Consider the following 23,622-nt stretch of genomic DNA (forward strand, 5'->3'; position numbering starts at 1 on the left):
GATATTGGAAAAGGAAAAGGACGGGGAAAGGATCAGGAGGAAGAGAAGAAGGAGAACAAAAAAAGAAGATACATGGCTAAAATGTATCCCTTTTCCTCCCTACTGAGCAAAATCCAAAATTGTTTTCCACCATGTTCAAAGCAGATCCTACCCCATCATTAACTGGCACTGCTCATTCATTTTACAAACACTTTAAGCACCTCTCTGTGCTGGCACTGGGGATACTTAGGAACAACACAGAGAAGGCTGGTGACCCACAAAGCCTGCAGGCATCACCTGTAGTTGCTACAGGCAGAGGTTATAGCACAGGAACAATGTGAAATGTTCAGGTTGGATGGTAAAGGAATGGAAAGAAAGGTGGCATGCCTAGAGCAAAGTGCTCAGTGGTAGCGTGGTAGGAAGTGAAGTTGGAGAGGGAGGCAGAGCTAGATCTCACAGAGTTAGAATTTTATTTCAAGTACTAGAGGCCCAGTGCACTAAATTCATGCACTGGGGGGGGGGGGTGTCACTCAGCCCAGCCTGCACCCTCTCCAATCCAGGACCCCTTGGGGGATGTCCGACTGCCAATCGTATATCCCTCTCGAAATCCAGAACTGCTTGCTCCTAACCACTCACCTGCCTGCCTTCCTGATTGCCCCTAACCTCTCTGCCTGCCTGCTGATCCCCATAACTCCTCCCCTGCCAGCCTGATCACCCCTAACTGCTCTCCCCTGCTGGCCTGATTGCCCCTAACCACCTCTGCCTCGGCCCCCGCCACCGTGGCTTTGTCTGGAAGGAAGTCCAGAAGGATGTCCAGAAGATGCCTGGTATAATTAGCATATTACCCTTAATAAGTATAGATAATGAAAAACCATTGCAGAGTTTTAAGCAAGGGAGAAGCATGATGTGACCCACATTTGCAAACACTGCTCTGGCTGCTGTGTCGCTAGTGGACCATAGCATTACCTAGAGAGGAATCTTCTTGGGCATCAGGAAAAGAAATGCCCTTCTGGACTTTAATTTACCTCAGGAGGGAACACTCGTACTGGTTATCCACCCAGTCTAGCATGCAGTATAATTGATTTTTGGCCTTCAGGTTTATAAATCAATCTCTCCTGAATTCTTTAGAATGAATCAGTCCCTCAGAACCTCTGAGCAAGAGGATAAAATTGAGTTTCTAGACCTGCAAAGCTGTGAACCAGATTATTCCAAAGTCCTGTACACCTGTGAGGTCCTAAGTCAGAGCCTCTTAAACCCCTCTCAGCTGCAGCCATTTGCTATAAATCATTCTCATGTGTGTTGAGTAAATGAGTGGATGAATGAATGAATGAATATATTAAAAATAGATGGTTGAATGGTTGTCTAGTTGGATGGAAGGATGAAAGGAACTGGTGTGTGTGTGTGTGTGTGTGTGTGTGTAAGGTTCCAGGGGAGAGGGAGACAATGGATCAAGAGCTTGTGGAAAAGTGATCTGGCCTCTTAAGGCACCCCTACTTATTCTTGGACACCCCTCAATCAGCTTTCCAGTTGCTTTGGCAGCTTAGAGACCTATGTAAATGGCCTAAAGCAAGTGGTCAAAATCCCCTTAAGTCGTTTGCTCTTGGAAGGCAAATAAATCACCTTCCCTCCAGACCCCATAATTGCCTACAGACTTTCCACCTCCCCAAACTTCCCTTCCAACCCTGGGTAGGGCTAGAACTCAGGATGAAAGAAGGGGTATACGAGTCTGCTGAGACACTGAGTTAGGGTCCCTTGTGGGGCCAGAGACAAAGATGGAAACAGAATCCACCACTACCACCACCATCACCACAGGCCGGTCTGATTCCCAAGGACCCTGCTCCAAGGTAGGCTGTCAGGTGCCAGCAGGGTGAGTAGTTGTTCCAAAAGGCTCATCTGAGCAAGATGTTGTTCTCCACTCACAACCTGCTCCTTAAGAAAGGCATCCATGGCCAACATGCAAATGCAGTCTATGAAGTTAACCAGGAGCCATTTTCAATACTTGGTCTGGATTCCCATGTCAGATTAACCAGTCACTTCCCTGGCCTCTAATGGACTGGGCCTCCAGACAGAGAAAAAAGCTAGATGTCAAACAATGTGTTTTCCACCACTGGGAAACCTTGCTGCTCTGATTCTTGTGGGAAGCCCACTCTGCTCTGTTAGCAAAAGGCAGGGGGAGCCAGTAACAGAACTTAGGCCTGAAAGCATTCAGCAAGGTTTGCATCTGTTTTCCTGCAAGGTTTACAGTGGAGAAAAATACTTTCCACGTGGTCTGAATGGAGGAAGCCTCTTTCCACTTGCTTTTGATCCTTAGACACTGCAACCATCATCGCACAGGATGTTTCCAGAACCTCACTTGCTGATCCCCACCCCCAACTTCATGAACTCTGAGCAAGATGACCATGTCCCCATACCACCCTGAAAACCACCCCTGACAATCTGAGAGCCATGCCACTTAGTCTCCAGGAAGCTCATCCTCATAGAGAGGAAGGGCCTGAGGCAAAGGATGCCCTTGTTGGCCTTTGTCTGTGGTCACCCAGGCTCCTAGCCCAAACTGTCTTCCCCAGAGCTATCCTCCCCTCCAACTAGCAGATGAAGTCAGATTAATACAAACTCAGGGCCAGGGAAAAGCACTCTCATGGATGCTGATGGGGACACAATTATTACAGATTTTCTATTTCTCTGTAGGCAATTTGAAATAAATAAATATAAATAAATAAATATTCCCTTAAAATGAACATACTTTTTTTTATCAATGGACACCTAGGTTGCTTCCATATCTTGGCTATTGTAAATAATACTTCATTGGATATAGAATGCATATATATTATTTAATTAGTGTTTTTGTTTTCTTTGAATAAATACCCAGAAGTGGAATTGCTGGGTCTTATGGTATATTTATTTTTAGTTTTTTGAGGAAACTCCATTCTGCTTTCTATGGGATCTACACCAGGAGCACCCAAATACATAAAAAAAAAACTTCTGGAGGATATCAAGGGAGAGATTGACAGCAATACAGTATATACTTTAATACCCCACTATCACCATTGGAAAAATCCTCCAAACAAAAAGCAGCAAAAAAAATCAATCCTAAATGACTCACTAGATCAGATGGAATTAATTGACATCTTCAAAACATTTCACCCCAAAGCCACAGAATATACATTCTTTTCAAGTTCACATGGGTCATTTTCAAAGATAGACCATATATTGGGTCACAGGCAAAGTCTCTTCAAATTCAAGAAGATAGAAATCATATCAAGCATCTTCTCAGATCACAATGGCATAGAACTAGAAATCAACTACAATAAAAAACAATCAAAAAATCGAACACCTGGAGTCTAAATAGCATGCTATTAAACAATGACTTGGTTACCAGAGAGACCAAAGAAGAAATAAAAAGCATCATGGCAACAAACGACAATGAAAACACAACAATCCAAAATCTATGGGACACAATGAAAGCAGTCTTGAGAGGGAAGTTCATAGCTCTACAAGCCTACTGCAAAAAAAAGAACAAAAACAAGAAACAATGGTAATAAATTACCTAACACTACAACTCAAAGAGTTAGAAAGAGAGCAACAGGAAAAGCCCAGTGTAAGCAGAAGGAAGGAAATAATAAAGATCAGAGTGGAGATAAACGAAATAGAGACCAAAAACACAATATCAACAAAACCAAGAGCTGGTACTTTAAAAGGATAAACAAGATTGATGAACCTCTAGCCAGGCTCACCAAGAAGCAAAGAGAGAGGACCCAAATAAACAAAATCAGAAATGAAAGAGGTGAAATAACACCTGATGCCACAGAAATACAAATGATTATGAAAAAAATACTATGAACAACTCTATTCCAACAAAAAAAACAACCTAGATGAAAGGGACATATTCTTAGAAAAATACAAGCTCCCAAAACTCAACCAAGAAGAATCAAAAAACCTGAACAGGCCGATAACTACTGAAGAAATTGAAACAGCAATCAAAAATCTTCCAGCAAACAAAAGCCCTGGTCCGGACAGCTTTACAGGGAGTTCTACCAAGCATTCAAAGAAGAACTAAAACCTATCCTCCTCAGACTATTCCAAAAAATTCAAGAGGAAGGAACACTTCCAAGCTCTTTCTATGAAGCCAGCATTACCCTAATCCCCAAACCAGATAAAGACACCACAAAAAAAAGAGAACTACAGGCCAATATCCTTGATGAACATAGATGCTAAAATCCTCAACAAGATTCTAGCAAATCAGATTCAGCATTACATTAGAAAGATCATACACCATGACCAAGTGGGATTTATTCCAAGGATTCAATGATGGTACAATATCTGCAAATCAATAAATAGGATACATCATGTAAACCAGTGGTCCTCAAACTACAGCCTGTGGGCCACGTGTGGCCCACCGAAAACATTTATCTGGCCCGCCGGATGTTTTTGCCACCGCTGCCTGTTGCTTAGCAGCCGACTTCTCCCAGGCCCACAGTGCGCATGTGTGGAATGTGCGCCGCACTCTCCGACTCCCCTCCTCTCTGTCTCTCGACTCCTCCTCTCAGTCTCGGGTGTGATCAGATGAGTCACGAGCTTGCCTGTGCAGAGCCTACTGCTGCCTGAGGACCGAAGTGAGAACAAGTTAGGATTTTTTATATATTTTTTTTTGAAGTTAGGAGGTCTATTTTTTTTATTATTTTTTTTTTGCAGTTAGTAGGGCCTTTTTTTTGAAGTTAGGAGAGCCCTTTTTTTTTGAAGTTAGGAGAGCAAATTGTCAGTGCTCAGAGGTAATGCAAATGGTCAGCGCACAGAGGTAATGCAAATAGTGCTCAGTGGTAATGATAATTGTAAGTGCTCAGTGTTAATGCAAATGGTCAGCGCTCAGTATTAATGCAAATTGTCAGCGGTCAGTGTTATCACAAATGGTCAGCAGTCAGTGTTAATGCAAATGGTCAGTGCTCGGTGTTATCGCATGGGGGCCCTAAACTGGTAATCTGCCTAGGGTCCTATGGGAACTTAATCTGGCTCTGCAGACAGCTGAAGAGTAGGAACCCTAATTTAATTGACAGTAAGTGCATTTATATTTTGATTGCTATTCAGTTGTGTATGATGTTGTATGACTAGCCAAAAGCAGGCCCATAGTTCCCATTGAAATACTAGTAAGTTTGTTGATTTAACTTTACTTGTTCTTCATTTTAAATATTGTATTTGTTCCCGTTTTGTTTTGTGTTTTTTTTTTTACTTCAAAATAAGACATGTGCAGTGTGCATAGGAATTTGTTCATAGTTTTTTTTAAAACTATAGTCTGGCCCTCCAACGGTCTGAGGGACAGTGAACTGGGCCCCTGTTTAAAAAGTTTGAGGACCTCTGATGTAAACAAACTGAGAGACAAAAATCACATAATCATATCTATTGATGCAGAAAAAGCATTTGACAAAATCCAACACCCTTTCTTGATAAAAACTCTCAGCAAAATGGGAATAGAGGGATTATACATCAACATAGTAAAAACCCTATATGACAAACCTACAGCCAACATCATACTCAACGGGCAAAACCTAAACCCATTTCCCCTAAGAACAGGAAGAAGACAAAGATGCCCACTTTCACCACCCTTGTTTGACATAATACTAGAAGTACTAGCCATAGTGATCAGACAAGAAGAAGAAATAAAAGGCATCCAAATTGGAAAAGAAGAAGTAAAACTGTCCTTATTTGCAGATGACGTGATACTATACATAGAAAACCCCAGAGACTCCTTCACAAAACTACCAGACCTAATAAATGAATTTGGTAATGTAGCTGGATACAAAATTAGCACCCAGAAATCTATGGCCTTTCTATACACCAATAATGAGCTCACAGAAAGAGAAATGGGGAAAAAAAAAATCCCATTTACCATTGCACCCAAAAAATTAAGATACCTAGGGATAAACTTAACCAAGGATATAAAAGATCTGTACTTGGAAAACTACAGGACATTGAAAAAAGAGATAGAGGAAGACATAAACAAATGGAAGAACATACCATGTTCATGGATTAGTAGAATCAACATCATTAAAATGTCCATACTACCTTAAGCAATCTATAGATTCAATGCGATACCTATTAAAATACCAGTGGCATATTTCAAAGATCTAGAACAAACTCTCCAAAAAGTCGTCTGGGAAAAAAACAAACAAACCTGAATAGCACAGCTGTCCTGAGAAAGAAGAACAAAGTTGGAGGGATCACAATACAAGACATCAAACTATATTACCAAGCCACGATTCTCAAAACTGCCTGGTACTGGCACAAAAACAGACATATAGACCAATGGAACAGAATAGAGGACCCAGAAATTGACCCAAGCCATTATACTCAATTAATATTTGACAAAGGAGGCAAGAGTATACAATGGAGTCAAAACAGCCTCTTTAAAAAATGGTGCTGAGAAATTTGGTCAGATACATGCAAAAAAATGAAACTAGATCACCAACTTACACCATACACAAAAACAAAATCAAAATGGCTAAAGGACTTGAATGTACATTGGGAAACCATAACAATCCTACAAGACTCCATAGGCAACACAATTGCAGACATATGTCAAAGCAATCTCTTTGCAGACACAGATCCTAGGGCAAGAGAGACTAAGGAAAAAATAAACAAATGGGACTACATCAAAATAAAAAGCTTCTGCACAGCAAAAGAAACCATCAACAAAACAAGAAAGTCACTGAATGGGAGAACATATTTGCCAATGTAATCTCTGATAAGGGTTTAATCTCCAACATTTACAGGGAACTCATACAACTTAACAAAAGAAAGATAAACAATCTAATCAAAAAATGGGCAAAGCACCTAAATAGACATTTTTCGAAAGAGGACATTGAGAAAGCCAATAGACACATGAAAACATGCTCAAAGTCACTAATCATCGGAGAGATGCAAACCAAAACTAAAATGAGGTACCATCTCACACCTGTCAGAATGGCTATCATCAACAAATCAACAAATGACAAGTGCTGGAGAGGATGCAGAGAAAAAGGAACCCTCGTGTACTGCTGGTGGGAATGCAGACTGGTGCAACCACTGTGGAAAACAGTATGGCATCTCCTCAAAAATTTAAAAATGGAACTGCCGTTTGACTCAGTTATACCACTTCTCAGAATATATTCCAAGAAAACAGAAACCAAGATAGAGGCATAGGTAAACACCTGAAATTTCTGCCTCGTACAACCACTTCAAAAATACAACTAAAAGACAAAACGGACATTATCCAGAACCACAGGAAGGCTGGATAAGTGGAAATTCTACAACTAGAAGGAAAGAGAAAAGCACACTGAGACTCAGAGGAGGCGCGGAAGTAAAGTGCAGAGGTAAGGAGGCGAACTTGGAAAAGGCTGGCAACTGAGGATGTGGTTGTCTTTTTTTATCCGGAGGGAGTCACAAGCTTCTGACTGCTCTGAACTCCAATTCCAGGCGAGCCTTTGGGGACCCAGACTCATACGGGGAGAAACTGGATTGTCTCGCATCGGTCGGAACTCTAGGGCGGCTTTCTCTCAGAGGTGCTTGCAGCGATTACTGTGAGACACTGAGACCCTCGGCCTCTTAGGGCAGGGCTGAGGATCAGCCTTAGCTGTTTTCTCAGCCCTGTTGATTCCCTGAGACCCTGCCCCACCCAAGCTGTGCGCAGAGGCTTTTGCATATGAATGCCCTGGCCCTTTCCAATCTAATCCAATCCAATCTTAAATTACCTAACAAATTGCAGCTGGGTCAGAGAGACCCAGAACATCCAAAAGAAGGCCCAAGGCCCCACAGCAGCTTGCATTGCTTCACAGCTGGGCACCTCCAAACCCCAAACAAAGAAGAGGAATCTGCAGATCTCTCCATAACTCCTTCTGGGTAGCCTCAGGCAGAGGCAAGATTAGCACCTCCTTGGAGATCCTAGAGCCAGTGTACCCAGTGGTCAGAGTGGGACCATCCAAATTACAACTCCTCAGATCCATAAGGGACACACTCAGGAGGCAGACCCAGTGAGCACCAAAGCCCCACTGAAGCAAGTCTTGCCCCAGAAGGGTGTCTCCAGAACAGCAGTTCTCCCATTGTAGACACAGCTGGTCCTCACAACCAATTGGCCTGGTAGTCAATTCCTCCCAGTGATACCTACAACCATCAAGGCTTAACTACAATAAGACTGTGCACAAAGCCCACAAAGGGGTGCACCAAGAGTGTCCAACTCAGGTAATTGGGGAGGCTGAGCCACTGGGGCCTATAGGACACCTAGCACAGAGAGCCACTCTATCAACACAGGGAAGCAGCCAAAATATAGAGACAAAGAAACTGGTCACAAATGACAGAAATGGAGGACAGCAAACTACTGGATATAGAATTCAAAACCATGGTTATAAGGATTTTCAAGAATTTTCTAGAAACCGCTGATAAATTTAGTGAGACCCTCGAAGATATGAAGGACCAACTAGAAATCAAGCATACACTGACTGAAATAAAGAATATTATACAGAGATCCAACAGCAGACTAGAGGATCACAAGAATCAAGTCAAAGATTTGAAATACGAAGAAGCAAAAAACACCCAACCGGAAAAACAAAATGAAAAAAGAATCTAAAAATATGAAGATAGTGTAAGGAGCCTCTGGGATAACTTCAAGCGTACCAACATCTGAATTATGGGGATGCCAGAAGAAGAAAGAGAAAACCTATTTGAAGAAATAATGACAGAAAACTTCCCCTACCTGGTGAAATAAATAGACTTACAAGTCCAGGAAGCGCAAAGAACCCCAAACAAGAGGAATCCATAGAGGACCACACCACGACACATCATAATTAAAATGCCAAGGGCAAAAGACAAAGAGAGAATCTTAAAAGCAGCAAGAGAAAAACAGTTAGTTACCTACAAGGGAATACCCATACAACTGTCAGCTGATTTCTCAACAGAAACCATGCAGGCCAGAAAGGAGTGGCAAGAAATATTCAAAGTGATGAATAGCAAGAACCTACAACCAAGATTACTTTGTCCAGCAAAGCTATCATTCAGAATTGAAGGTCAGATAAAGAGCTTCACAGATAAGAAAAAGCTAAAGGTGTTCATCACCACCAAACCAGTATTTATATGAAATGTATCCTTTATGAAGAGGAAGAAGAAGAAAAAGGTAAAGATAGAAATTATGAACAACAAATACATATCTATCAACAAGTGAATCTAAAAATCAAGTGAATAAATAATCTGATGAACAGAATAAACTGGTGAATATGGGCGGGGAGAAAGCTACTCTTCACAGGATACACAGAAGTGAAGCATCTATCATCTGAGAAAATTAAACCATTGGCCCAAGGCCGTGGGTCCCAAGCTCCTTGTCCCCTCTGGTTCTGCTCAGCCTTCCAGCTCTATGGCCCTCCCTGGCCTCTCTCCTTTGGGGCAGGGGCTTCTTTGGCCTCTTGCCCATGCTGACACCAAACATCTGCTCAGTGCTTCTGGCTTCTCTCTTGACATCTATTTTAGCAGGTCTTCTAGGCCTGATAGGTGCCCAGGGCAGATCCCTGAGATGACCCAGGATTGACTGCCCACCTCTGGCCATGGCCATTCAGAGCCCTATGTTCCTTTTCTCCTCCTGCACTCACCACAGTGGCGATCTGGCCTCCCAGTCAGATACCCCAGTGCCAAGTGGGAGAACAAAGAACCCCAGAGGAATTAGGGAATGAGCCAGAGCCTGAGATTCCTGTCATTCCCACACTCTGGGGCTTCCTTCTTATTAGGTCCAAGAAGTGAGGCTTTCACTGCCCCTGCCCCTGAAACCAGCACTGGGTGCAACAGCATGTGTGCCGATAGGTGTCCCTTCTCCAAAGAGATAGAGAAATAACAATAGTTACTATAGCTGCCATGTATTGAGCCCCAATAAAACAAGTGCTGTACATGCATTCTTTCTTTTAATCCTATCAACAGCCCCTAGAGCAGCAGTTCTCAACCTGTGGGTCACGACCCCTTTGGGAGTCGAACGACCCTTTCACAAGGGTCGCCTAAATACATCCTGCATATCAGATATTTACATTATGATTCATAACAGTAACAAAATTACAGTTATGAAGTAGCAACGAAAATAATTTTATGGTTGGGGGTCACCACAACCTGAGGAACTGTATTAAAGGGTCACAGCATTAGGAAGGTTGAGAACCACTGCCCTAGAGGGTGCATTCCTTATTCTTCATTCTATAGATGAGGTAACTGAGGCACAGAGAGGTTAAATAATTTTCCCAAGGCCTCACAGCCAGGAAGTAGAAAAGCTAGGAACTGGTGAGTCTGCCTGGGAGTCCTGTGTCCCTTCCTCTAGGCAGCACTGCTTAAGTTTGACCACTCAGCTGTAATTTTAGGGCCCTGTTGTGAACTCCAGTCCCAAGGTCCACTCCAGTGGCCACCAAGGACAGGGGCAGATGGTTGGCACTTGATGGCCAGGGACTGACTCTCAAAGACACTCAGTGGGATTTCATTCCACAACACACTCCATAACACAGATGTCCCTGGACAAGGCCTTATCAAATGCTATCAGATCTTCCCTGAGATTTGGTAAGGAACTGGTAGACAGTGCTGAGATTTGAAAGTAGAGGAGGAGCCCTCATGGAGGGAGAGGGGAAGCCAAGGCCTGAATGGAAGCATTTGTGAACACCCAATCTGCAATGAGCCCCTTGAGCCAACACACCAGGTTCCTAGGCCCCGGAGCCCAGCCCACTGAGGCCCAGACTTTAAATGTGTGCAAGGGAGCATGTGGGTGAATGTGCAAGCAGATGTGTTTTGAGGGGAACACATTCTCACCAGCCAAGTTGGGGTTTGCACTCTGAGACACCGAAGGCCAAACACTTGCTCTGTACTCTGGCCAGCTCTGGAGCCTCTGTTTATAGTAGCCTATTTTTGGATGAGAATATATGCCCCACACAATTTAAGAGGCCACTGGGAGAGCTGATTTTCATTTTTAAGAGCTAATACCACCACCCACAACTCACTGTTTATGAACAACCTTTGCTCAGCATCACTACTTTAAACTGTGTTCAAGACATTGTACCCATGTGGGCCAGGGAAGCACTTGGTGGACAGGGCCAGGCAGCACTGATCAGGGTGTGGGAATGAAAGGGCCCTGCTGCCTCTGGAGGAGGTGAGAGGGAGGCCAAACAAGCGGAGAAGGCAGCTGCTCCCGCACACAGCTGTGTGGCCAGCCAGCAGGCTGGCCATCTATTGAGGGTGACAGATCCTGTTAAGTTATGCAGCCAGGCACACACGGAGGAGCATGCCCCATAAATCAGCCACAGGCTCACATCTTCCATAATGCTCCTGCACGCCTAGGGAGCCCAGACAGGCTGGCTGCCTGGGTAAACGGGAAGAAAACAAAGGATGAAGGGGGTCTGTAGCTCTTCTACAACACTGAAAGAAAAACTCTGGGAGGCAGAGATGGGAGCACGCAGACTCCTGCTCCAGGGCCCTGTGGAATCCAGGGTGCTAAAATTTGGGCCCAACCTGTCAGCAGATAGTCCTGTGGCCTGGAGTGGAGTTTATTTCTGCCTCAGCTAAAAGGCACTTCTGGCCAAGAGCACAATGATCTAACGTGCAAAGGGGGGCCGGATTAGTTCCCTTCCACCCTTCCAACTCCTTCCAACTTCCATGATGCTTTGGAGGTGAGACTCCTCTGACTGATGGAAGGAACAGGGTCCTTCTATTTGAGCTGTGGAGAGATTTCAGCAGGTGTGGCACCCACCTCCCTCAGAGTCAGGGACAAGGTTAATGAGGAAGCTGACTCCCGGTAGTGAGGCCCAGTGCCCATTGACAGCTCAGGGCTATGCTTCATGGCTGCAAAATTTCTGAAATGCACTTGCTCTCTGAAACAATGACACTGAAATAAAAACCTAACGGGTTTATAGCCTAAAATAGTGATCATTTAGTGTTTTAAAAAACTAATGAGCTCCAGTCCCTTATTTTGCTTTGGCCTCCCCACCTCAGCTCCCATCACCTACTGCAGACAAAAGCAGGAATTAATTACTATCATTCATTCCCAGGGCAGCACTGGGTCCTGCAGGCATCGTTCCTCCTGAAGGAGAACAGCTTCAGGATATATGACTTCCAATGCTATGGAAACAAAATGCTATGGAAACAAAGAGAGGAGAATGGAGGCGGAGGAAGGAGACAGTAACAGGGAAGTGGAGAGAAGAGCTCCAATTCTGCAGCTCATACTCTCTCTTCAACAGCCTGCAGTCTGCCTTGTCCATCTATTTTAATTGTAATGTTGTGAAAGTTTACAAAATCATATACATTGGGGAACAGTTAGCTTCCTTAAGGTAAAACTCTTTTTAGTATTTAGAAAAGCATAATCTCTTTTGACCATAAATAAAGATCTAAATTAATGGGAAAGTTGTACAGCAATGTGAATGAAATAATGCCACTGAAAACCCACACACTTAAAGATGGTTAATATTGTATGTTTTATAATATATATATATATATATATATATATATATATATATATATGTAAAAATAAAACCCTAATGGGAATAAAGAGAAAAGTGTTTAGTTGTTTCTTGAGCTAGCCTCTGGAAAGATTGTATAAGTGTAAGCCCTCTGCTGCTCCTCAGAGCACAGAGAAGCCTGAGCTCCCAGCCCTGGCCAGTGATTAGCACCCAGCATGGGCACACCCTCATTTTGGGGACCCTGCTCCATCCTCCATCCTTACCCTTAGAATCCAGGTCAAATAGATCGAAGGCTGAGCTCGGAGCATTCAGTCCAGACTGCAGCTACACTAAGTCAAGATGGAAGGGGGACTGATTCTCAGGGGCTGTGTCCCAAGGCCACAGAGTATAAACACACCTCTCAAAGGGTGTGCTAGACTAGACACACATCTTCCCTACTGCAATCCCAAAACATGCACATTCAGTACTATCTATGGGGTCACAGGACCAAGGCAGGGGCTACAGAAGCACACAGGAGGGACACTGTCTCAGAGAGGATCAGGTTTAAGGACCAGTGCTGGTAGGGGCCCAGGGGCACAAAGCTCATGTCATAGAAGGTAACTTCAAAAAATACATAATTAGTTCCTTCAAAAGTAAAACACAGGTTTACTGTATGACCCAGCAATTCCACTCCTAGTTATGAGACTGAAATGTGGGGTTTTTGAGTCTGAGTTCATTGTCTCTGAAATCAAAGAATGAAGTCACAGACAAAAATAGTTAGTGGAACCAAAGTTTATTGGGAGAAGCCAGTCCTGGAAAAGGTGCAGCTGGGGTTCCAGAAGCAGGCCAGTGTCCAGAGCATCTTTCCATGTTACAGTTGGGAGTAGTTCAGCATCCAAGCTAATTAAAGCCTATTATCCGTGTGTGGAGGCCCACATGGCCATAGCCACATGGGCTCAGAGAGCGCATCTCCTGCCATTAACCCAAGAACCTAGTGCGCAGGGGAGAGAAGAGGAAGCACATGCTTTTTTTTTTTTTAATATATTTTATTGATTTTTTACGGAGAGGAAGGGAGAGAGAGATAGAGAGTTAGAAACATCAAAGGGAGAGAAACATCGATCAGCTGCCTCCTGCACACCTCCCACTGGGGATGTGCCCACAACCAAGGTACATGCCCTTGACCGGAATCGAACCTGGGACCCTTCAGTCCGCAGGCCGACGCTCTATCCACTGAGCCAAACCGGTTTCGGCAGCACATGCTTTTTTGTATATGCTTGTTAGTTCCTGATTGGGACTGTCAAAGAATTTTGCCTTAGCAACATCCTTGGGATTGGTTTATATGCCTTACTGCTTTGTGATTGATTATCTGCACATTGCTGTCTTAGTAACATCCATATATTTTAAAGCTTGTGCCTCCCAAACATGCCCTTCTTTCCCTGCCCAGTTGGGGTATCTTAGTAACTCCATCTAGTTGGGCTCCCAGTTTTACTTCCTTCTCCCATGGTCCCGTCCCTATCTAGCTAGCTTCTTTCTGTCTCCTCAGTTATATACCCTAGAGAACTGAAAGCAGGGACTCAGATACCTGTACACCAATGTTCACAGCAGCATTATTCACAATAGCCTAAAAGTGGAAACAACCCAAATGTCCATCATTAGATGAATGTATAACAAAATGTGGTAGAGGTAGATATATAATGCAATGATTATTAGTCAGCCATAAAATGGATTGAAATTCTGACAAATGGATTTGTGACCTAGATTTACAACATAGATGAACCTTGAAGACATACTAAGTGAAATAAGCCAGACACATATTGTACGATTCCATTTTTTTACTAGGCATCTAGAGTAGTTAAATATAGAGAGACAGAAAGTAGATTAGAGGTTACTTTCTAAGGGTGGGGTGGGGAAGGGGAATGGGAAATTATTGTTTAAATGGGGACAAATTTTCTATTTGGATGATGAAAAAGTTCTAGTGATGGTTGCACAACATTGTGAATGTACTTAATGACACTGAATTGTACACTTAAAATGGTTAAAATGATAAATTATATATTATGTATATTTTACCACAATAAAACATTTCTTCAGTTACTTAACTCCTCAGGGAGAAAACAACAACCATATCACTCCTAGATTACATAAGATTTCCACAAACTGAGAAAACATATGCAATAGAGTTAGATGGACTTCTGATTCCTGCAATTGCACACCAGATTTTCAGTCTAAGCTGCCTTTTAGAAAAAATAAAATACTGGACAAAATACATGCAAACTCCTTGAAAACATCAATCAGCTAGTAACTACAAGATGAGGATCTAAGGGGAAATGGGAACCCAGAGAGGTGACAGAACATCAAAGCACCTAAGTTGCTTTCACCCTGAGGGCTGTTGCTAAAATGGGCCAAGGAGGCCGGGAAACAGAAACCAAGGCCTGGGTCCCCTCAAGATGGGGAACCTTGCAGGACACCTTCCCACAGGGAGGCCTATACTTGGGCTTAAACCCATTCTCTTCCCTACATGCACACACACCCCAGGGCTCACAGGGAAAACTACTGAGGCTGCTTGCAAGGCATGGAGGCAAGAAGAAAAAGGAAAGGAAACCACATATCCCTGGCAATGGGCCCCAGAATGGATTTGTGACCTAGATTCACAAAGAAACTCAAGCTAAGGTTTGGGTATAAAGTGGTTCCATATGGGCCCAGACTACTTGGAGTGCACAGGATCAATAAATGTTAGCACCAACCACCACCACCACCATGACGTCCTCCCCATAATCATCTCTACCTCCCATCTTTGCCTCCTCTCTGCCTTTCCTGTCCTCCACCCACACTGGCTTCCTCCAAGTTCCTAGAAGCCCCTAGGATCTCCTGCCCCTGGCCTTTCTCTTGGGCTCTACAATCTCTTGGTGACCAGCTAACTCCTACTCATCCTTTAAACCAGATGCCAGTGGCATTTCCTCAGGGAAGTTTGCTCTGACTTGAGTCTAAACCAAATCCCTTTGTAAATATAACCTTTCAAGTCTTTGTTCTTTAATTTCAGAGCACTTAAACCAGTTTTGAATTACACATTTATTAGTGGGGCTAGAGGCCTGGTGCAAGAAAATTTGTGCATTGAGGGGGGGCAGGTCCCTTAGCCCAGCCTGCCCCCTCTCACAGTCTGGGAGCCCTCAGGGGATGTCCTACTGATGAGGAACGGGCCTAAGTCACAGTCTGGCCCATTCTGCGGGAAGCAACTAGTCTGATCAGGGGAAGGGGCCATCCCTATCACGCCGCTGCTGCTGCCAAGGTGTTTTTATCAACACAGACTCCAGTCCCTTCACCACAAAAAAATGACAACTTTCTTTAGACATTTTCAAGATATCTCTTTCATAGACTATGACCTTTCTTTCTTTCTTTCTTTCTTTCTTTCTTTCTTTCTTTCTTTCTTTCTTTCTTTCTTTCTCTCTTTCTTTCTTCCTTCCTTCCTTCCTTCCTTCCTTCCTTCCTTCCTTCCTTCCTTTCTTTCTTTCATTTTTTCTTTCTTTCTTTCTTTCTTTCTTTCTTTCTTTCTTTCTTTCTTTCTTTCTTTCTTTCTTTCTTTCTCCTTTCTTTCTTCTTTCTCACTTGAGGATATTTTCCCATTGATTTCTAGAGAGCATGGAAGAGAGAGGGAAAGACAGAGAGAAACATCAATGTGAGAGGGACACTTTGATTGGCTGCCTCCTGCATGAGCCCTGACCTGGGCACCGGTCAGGGAGGAGCCTGAAACCTAGGTACATGCCCTTGAACAGAATCGAACCCGGACCCTGCGGTCCACAGGCGGAGGCTCTATCCACTAAGCCAAACCAGCTAGGGCAGGATATGACATGTCTTAGCCCCTCCAGCAGCAGACCTTCATTTTTTCCTCCAGGAGTGAGGTTGACAAATCCTACATCACCTTCTTGGATTCTTATTACCCAAGTTACCAAGAACACTGCAAGTGGCATACAGGGAGCTTAGCCAATGAGCAGTCAGAAAAGGTGTTTCCTCTGCAGCTCAAATGCAGAGGTGGGACTACTGGTGCCCCGTGGCTGGCAGGCCCTCTTCTCTCCATGCCTGCCCTTGGCCATGGTGGCTGCAGGTGGGCCCACCCTCTCCTCTCTCGGCCTGCCCTCGGCCGTGGTGGCTGCGGGCAGGCCTGCCCTCTTCTCTCCAGGCAGCGGCCTGCGCCATCCGTGGTTTGCCTCCCCGCACAGCAGTCCCCTCTTACCCACCTGCACGCACAGCCTCCTCCTGAGCGGTCGTGACTGTTATGGCATCTCGGCTAATTTGCATGTTACCTCTTTTTATATATACCAGAGGCCCAATGCACAAAAATTTGTGCACTCGGGGGGAGGAGGGGTCCCTCAGCCCAGCCTGTGCCCTCTCGCAGTCTGGGACCCCTCGGGAGATAACGACCTGCTGGCTTAGGCCTGCTTATGGGTGGCAGAGGGCAGGCCCAATCCCTAGGTGCAGCCCCTGGTTGGGCTCAGAGCAGGGCCGATTGGGGAGTTGGGGCGCCGCCCCCTGTCATACACAGAGCAGGGCGGATTGGGAGCTTGCGATGCCACCCTCAGTCACGCTCGGGGTAGGGCCAATTGGGGGGTTGGGGCACCGTCCCCTGTCACACTCAAGGCAGAGTCGATGGGGAGGTTGCGGCGCCACCCCCTGTCACTCACAGAGCAGGGCCCAACATGGGGGTTGGGGCTCCATACCCTGTCACTCACAGAGCAGGGTCAATCAGGGGGTTGGGGAGCTCCCCCCTGTCATGCACAGAATAGGGCCAATAGGGGAGGTGGGGCGCCACCACTGTCACACTCAGGGCAAGGCCACTGGGGAGGTTATGGCTCTACCCCATCACACACAGAGCAGGGCCCGTGGGGGGAGGGGGGGCGGTTGGGGCGCCGCACCCTGTCACACACAGATCAGGGCCCATCAGGGGGTTGGGGCGCCGCACCCTGTCACACACAGAGCTGCAGGGCGATCAGAGGGTTGGGGAGCTCCCCCCTATCAGGCACAGAGCAGGGCTGATCAGGGGGTTGGGGCACCTTCCCCTGTCCCAAACAGAGCAGGGCAGATAGGGAGGTTGTGGTCCCGCCCCCTGTCGCACACAGAGCTGCAGGGTGATCAGGGGGTTTGGGCGCTGCCCCCTGTCATGCTGATCTTGGTGCCGGAGGCCTCACAGCTCCGCTGATCCCAGTGCTGGGAGGCATACTACCCTTTTACTATATAGGATAGAGGCCTGGTGCACGGGTGGGTGCCAGGTGGTTTGCCCTGAAGGGTGTCCTGGATCAGGGTGGGGGTCCCCACTGGGGTGCCTGGCCAGCCTGGGTGAGGGGATGATGGCTGTTTGCAGCTGGTCACATACCCTTCAGGGTGGGGGTCCCCACTGGGGTGCCTGGCCAGTCTGGGTGAGGGGCTGAAGGCTGTTTTCAGGCTGGCGGGTGACTGAAGCTCCCAACTGCTCCTTTTTTTCTTTTTTTTTTATTCTGGGCCAGCTTTAGCTCTGGCTCCAGCTCTGAGGCCTCTGCTGCTGAAAGCAGGTATCTGGTTTGTTTTGGTTCTGTAATTGAAATACTGTATCAACTCCAGCTCTGAGATCCCAGCTGGCTGAAAGCAGGTTTCTGGGGTTTTGTTTAGCTTCTATATTTGTAACAATGTTTCAAACTGCAAGCTCAGCGGCCCACTGCGGCAGGCGGGGAATGTTGGTTTCCTCTGTCACTGAAGCAAGCAAGCCTCATGTTAACTTCAAGCTGCCTGGCTGCCGGCCGCCATCTTGGCTGGCAGTTAATTTGCATATCGCCCTGATTAGCCAATGGGAAGGGTAGTGGATGTACGGCTAATTACCATGTTTCTCTTTTATTAGATAGGATAGGTTATTTTATTAACATCCCTCACTATCAGGAAATATATCTGGTAATACTCATCATAAACTCCATTGTCTAACACTATTTACCTTGTATGCTTTATCAAGCACTGATTTTTTTTTAACACACACACACACACACACACACACACACATATATATATATATATATATATATATATATATATATATATATATTGATTTCAGAGAGGAAGGAAGAGGGAGAGAGAGATAGAAACATCAATGAGAGAGAGTCATTGATCGGCTGCCTCCTGTACGCCCCACACTGGGGATTGAGCCCGAAACCCAGGCATGTGCCCTGACCAGGAATCAAACCATTACCCTCTGGTTCATAGGTTAACACTCAACCACTGTGCCACACCGGCTAGGCAAGCACTGATATTTTTGAAATGTAGTTTTTCCTCTTGTATAATGAATTAATAAGACCTACCCTCCAGGGACCTTATAAGGACTAAATTAAAGCCAATCGATGAAAAATTTAAAGAAGTATACAAAAGGATTGTATCTGGAGTAATATCAAATTTTTCTATATGACTAACATTGGATTCTTGTTATAAACCAAACGCTATGCAAAGTGCTTCAAACATATTATCTCATTTAACTTTTATTTTAAAAACTGTGAAGAGGGCATTATTGTCTGAATTCTACAGATGAAGAAACTGAACTCCTAAAAAGTTCATGAATTTTGATTTGACTCCAGTTGAGAAATGTGAGGTTTGAACTCAGGTCTCTCTGACCCTAGCACACTCTTAACCCCTTGCCTTGATCTCATCCTAGAGCTCCACTTCCCCCAGCACTGTTCTGAGGCAGCAGTAGCCACTGAAAGCTGACTGTGTGGTTGGCTAGGAATAAGGGAACATCAGAAGTCCTCTTACCCATGTTCTTCCCAATTCACTGAAACAAATTTAGAGTTACCCACGCACAGAATCCCATAATATAAAGGCAGTTTTGTAACCAGACAATCAAGGAGTCTGGTCTGCCTGTCACTACTTGAGCCAAATAAGTAGAGTCAGGGCTGAATCATATGAGCGTTTATTTCAATACTGAGGCAGTATGGGAGAGCAACAGGTCATTGACAAAAACCTGCTCTGCACCCCAACATAAGCCAGCTGCTTATATTAGGTAGAAGGACAAAGATTATATGGGGAAGTAGGCAAAGGGTGTGCCAGATGAGCACTTTACAGGTCTTCAGAGGAGTAGTGATATGCAAAGGGCTAGTGGTCTTCAAAGGTCTGGTGATTCTTGTTTCTGCAACAAGGTTGTTAATCTTTCCATAATAATAGGCAGCTCTGATGAGAAGGATGAGCTGCATTTCCAGGTGAACTCCCAGCCAGGTTAGAATGTGCCTTTTTTAATCAGAACAAAACAATCACAATTAACAGAGCATAATTAATATTTCTCACAATTCTAGTTGACCCCCAATATTCCATTTCTGCCCCTATCAGTTTGACAAGAACCTAAATCTTCTGGGGAAACCCAGTTCCACAAAGCATCCTAACACCGGCCACCTCGCAGAGGTCCTGCCATGACTTTGGTGATGGAACCACCTGCCCATATTGCCCAAGAGCTGCTTCAATTCATGATGACTTTTCTATTACCCTACACTCACAGGCAGTCCCTGAGTGTCTAAAAGGTCATTGAAGGGGAGGCTGATACTAGAGAAAATTCTTTTTCAGTGGAAAAAGGTTAAAAATAAATGATCTGTCAACCTTAAGACAAAAAACAGCTTTAAATTTTTGCCATTGTCTCCAGATCCAAAAGTACTGTTTCCTAAGTTCTTGAAGATAACTTCAGTTCAGTCTACTTTGGAACTGGTGTACAGTTTCCATTTTGTTCTTTGGAAGGCCTTCCTGTATTTATGGCCAAATTGTTTTCAACCTCAGTCACCCAGGAGCGGTCTTCATGTTCAGAGCCCAGCCTAGAGATGTACACAGGTACACCCTTCAAATCTCTCTGGGTCAAAAGACGAAGGGTGACAACCACAAGAGTTTCTACTATTGCCCTCTTGGACACCAAGTTTAATCATTATATACAAGAAAAAGTCAAAACAGTACGAGCCTGATGATTATATTTTGAACATTTAACTAGATCATGAGTGTATAGCTATTTTATTTTACATTTATACAAATTAAGTTTACTTTCTGCACAAAGGCATTTCCAACTTCTACTTTAAGCTTAAGGAAATTAAAACACCATAGACACACACACACACACACACACACACACATACACACACACACACACACACATACACAAGCATCACAGCCATCTTTTCACCTAAGTTAATGAGCAAAGCAGGCAAATCCACCTAGCAGATAATTTACCATTAACAGTTTGACTTCCTCAATCTAGCTACAATAAATTGTGAACCAGGAAAATTAAACAAGTACCAGTGCTTAATGTTTGTTTCCTATTATCTGGAAGCACAACTATTTTCAATAAAATACAACCATTTTCGCCGAAACCGGTTTGGCTCAGTGGATAGAGCGTCAGCCTGTGGACAGAAAGGTCCCAGGTTCGATTCCGGTCAAGGGCATGTACCTGGGTTGCGGGCACATCCCCAGTAGGAGATGTGCAGGAGGCAGCTGATCGATGTTTCTCTCTCATCGATGTTTCTAGCTCTCTATCTCTCTCCCTTCCTCTCTGTAAAAAATCAATAAAATATATTTTAAAAAAAATACAACCATTTTCTAAGAGAAAAACTTGAAGCAGCTCAGCTAATAAAATAGTACTATTAAAGTTTCAAGCAGATTCAGCTACTTGGAAACAGAGACCAAGTGCCTTTTATTGATGACTGGTGTGCCAACTCCAAAACCATGCAGATTTATCACTCTGTTCAGATGAAATGAAGGGAAACAGAGCATTCTCTGAACAAATAAGTTCTACATTCACTAAATGAAAGATGTTTATCTCCTTCCCTTTGAATGTCATACAAATTGTAGTCATTTGTAAAATTAGTTGACCGTCTGTGTCCATTATCCCAACCCAAAGCAACGTAGGACAAGCTGTTGAAACTCCTATGGCAATATGAAGTAGATCAATAATGTCTCACATACTCTACCCTGGTGCCCTAAGCCCAGTATAAGCTCATCCATCCAAAAATTACTGAGGAAGAGTTTTAATAGTCCCCACTGCCTATTAGAATTTTCAGAAGTTGAGCTTTCAAATACAGGTAAGTTGTTGGAGATTAGTCTCAGGCACAAATAGATCTGTCATATGGGGAATTTTTCTTCCTAATGATTTGTTTTGAAAAAAGTAGTGGAATACAACTTTGAAAAAAAATTAGATTTCTTACATTTCAAATGTAATTTAAAGGTTACTAATGTTACTTACCATTGTGTCTCCTTTAACCAGCCATCAAACGCAGCAGCTAAGAATCCAATAGCTTCAGTTTCAAGATAGTGTCTTTTTTTGAAAAGGAAAAATAATAATTATAGGAACACCAATGCCTAAAGGGGGTAAAAATGCAGTTTCTGAAGCTTATAAGGTCAATCCTAGCTCCTTCTACCACAAAGAAGAAATAAATTGTGGGTTCATATAAGAAGAGGAGAAGCAGGTGGAGGGTGGGAGGATAAATAATAATAATAATAATAATAATAATAATAATCTGTATACAGGGGCTACAGTCTACAGGAAACAGAACATTTACAATTGGAATGATCAATGAAAGAGGGTGAAACTTATATTGTTTCTCATTCAACTTTCACTGACTAGCATTCACTAGATGATTCTTGCTGTATTGCTTATTACTTTCATGGTTGCTATTCTCTTCTGTATTGTTGTTCTTTTATTTCTAATTTCTTAGATTTATTTAAATATTAGGAAAATTAGCCCTTTTTCTCTAACAGATTCTCTCCTCCCTTCCTTTTGTGTCATTCTTGGTAGGTCCCCCGCCCCCCCCCCCCGGATTTTTTCTATTTTATCTAAATTTTCCAATTTATTGGCATATTTCCATAAATCCTCTTATTACCTTTTAGATATCTCTAGAGTTTGTAATGATGTCCACCTCTTTTCTATTCTTTTTTAAAATGTTTTTTATTGATTTGAGAGAGAGAGAGAGAGAGAGAGAGAGAGAGAGAGAGAGAGAGAGAGAACATCAATGATGAGAGAGAGTCTTGGATCAGCTGCCTCCTGCACGCCCCACACTGGGGATCGAGCCTGCCACCAGGCACGTGCCCTGACTGGAAATCAAATCGTCAGGATTTCTTTTTGGACCTATTGAGACCCCACAGGGTAAAAATGTCACCACTCCTCCACTCCTTACTTAAAAATGCAGATATAGCTTCTCTTTTTTGTTTACTTTTTTAATATATTTTCATTGTTGATAGTATTACAGATATCTCCCATTCCCCGCCCCCCTTATCCTCCTCCTCCCAGCCCCTACCCACCCACCCCATGTCTTCACTACCCTATTGCCCATGTTCGTGGACTATGCCTATAAGTATTGGTTTATCTCTTCTCATCTCCCCAACTTTACATCGAGGTCTGTCAGTCTTTTCCACACCTCCATGCTTCAGATCTTTTTTTGTTGGTCAAGTCATTCTATTCTGTTCATTAAATTCCACAAATAAGTGAGATCATGTTATATTTGTCTTTCTCAGGTTGACTTATTTCACTTAGCATAATATTTTCCAGGTCCATCCATGCCATCCCAAAAGGTAACATTAAAATACTATACAACTGTAAAAAAAGGGGGGGGGTGTTTGAGGGGGCGACTTATATACTCTTTTACCCCCTCGGATTTCTTTTTTTTTAATGTAAATTCTTTATTGTTTAAGCTATGCATTATTTAAATGCGGTAACACTATGCATTATTTAAAAGTGTATTACTTAATTTCCAAACATATGTGATTTTTCTAGTTTTTGATACTTTTTTTTTCTTGCTTAACTCCACTATTTATGATTTCAATCTGCTGAAAATTGATAAATGTTATTGCCCAGCCTGTGGTCAACTTTGGTAAATGTTTCATGAGCACTTTAAATTAATATGCATTCTAGCGGGAAGGCCGGGGAGGGTTGGGGGGCAGGAGGTAGGGGGGTAAGAGATCAACTAAAGGACTTGTATGCATGCATATAAGCATAACCAGTGGACATAAGACATTGGGGGATAGGGGAGGCTAGGGGACTGTCTAGGGCGGGGGGATAAAATGGACACATATGTAATACCCTTTGTAATACTTTAAGCAATAAATTAAAAAAAAAACCTTCTGAAAAAATAAATAAATTAATTAATTAATATGCATTCTAATATTGTTGGGTGCTGTGTTTAAATGTTTATCTCTTGCCAATATTTTGTAAGGATGTTCTATTATTTATTGAGAGGTGTGTTAAAATTTTCTTTTTAACACACTG

The sequence above is a fragment of the Myotis nattereri genome, assembly GCF_964212035.1.
Source record: "Myotis nattereri genome assembly, chromosome: 1".
NCBI classification, from domain to species: Eukaryota; Metazoa; Chordata; class Mammalia; order Chiroptera; family Vespertilionidae; genus Myotis; species Myotis nattereri.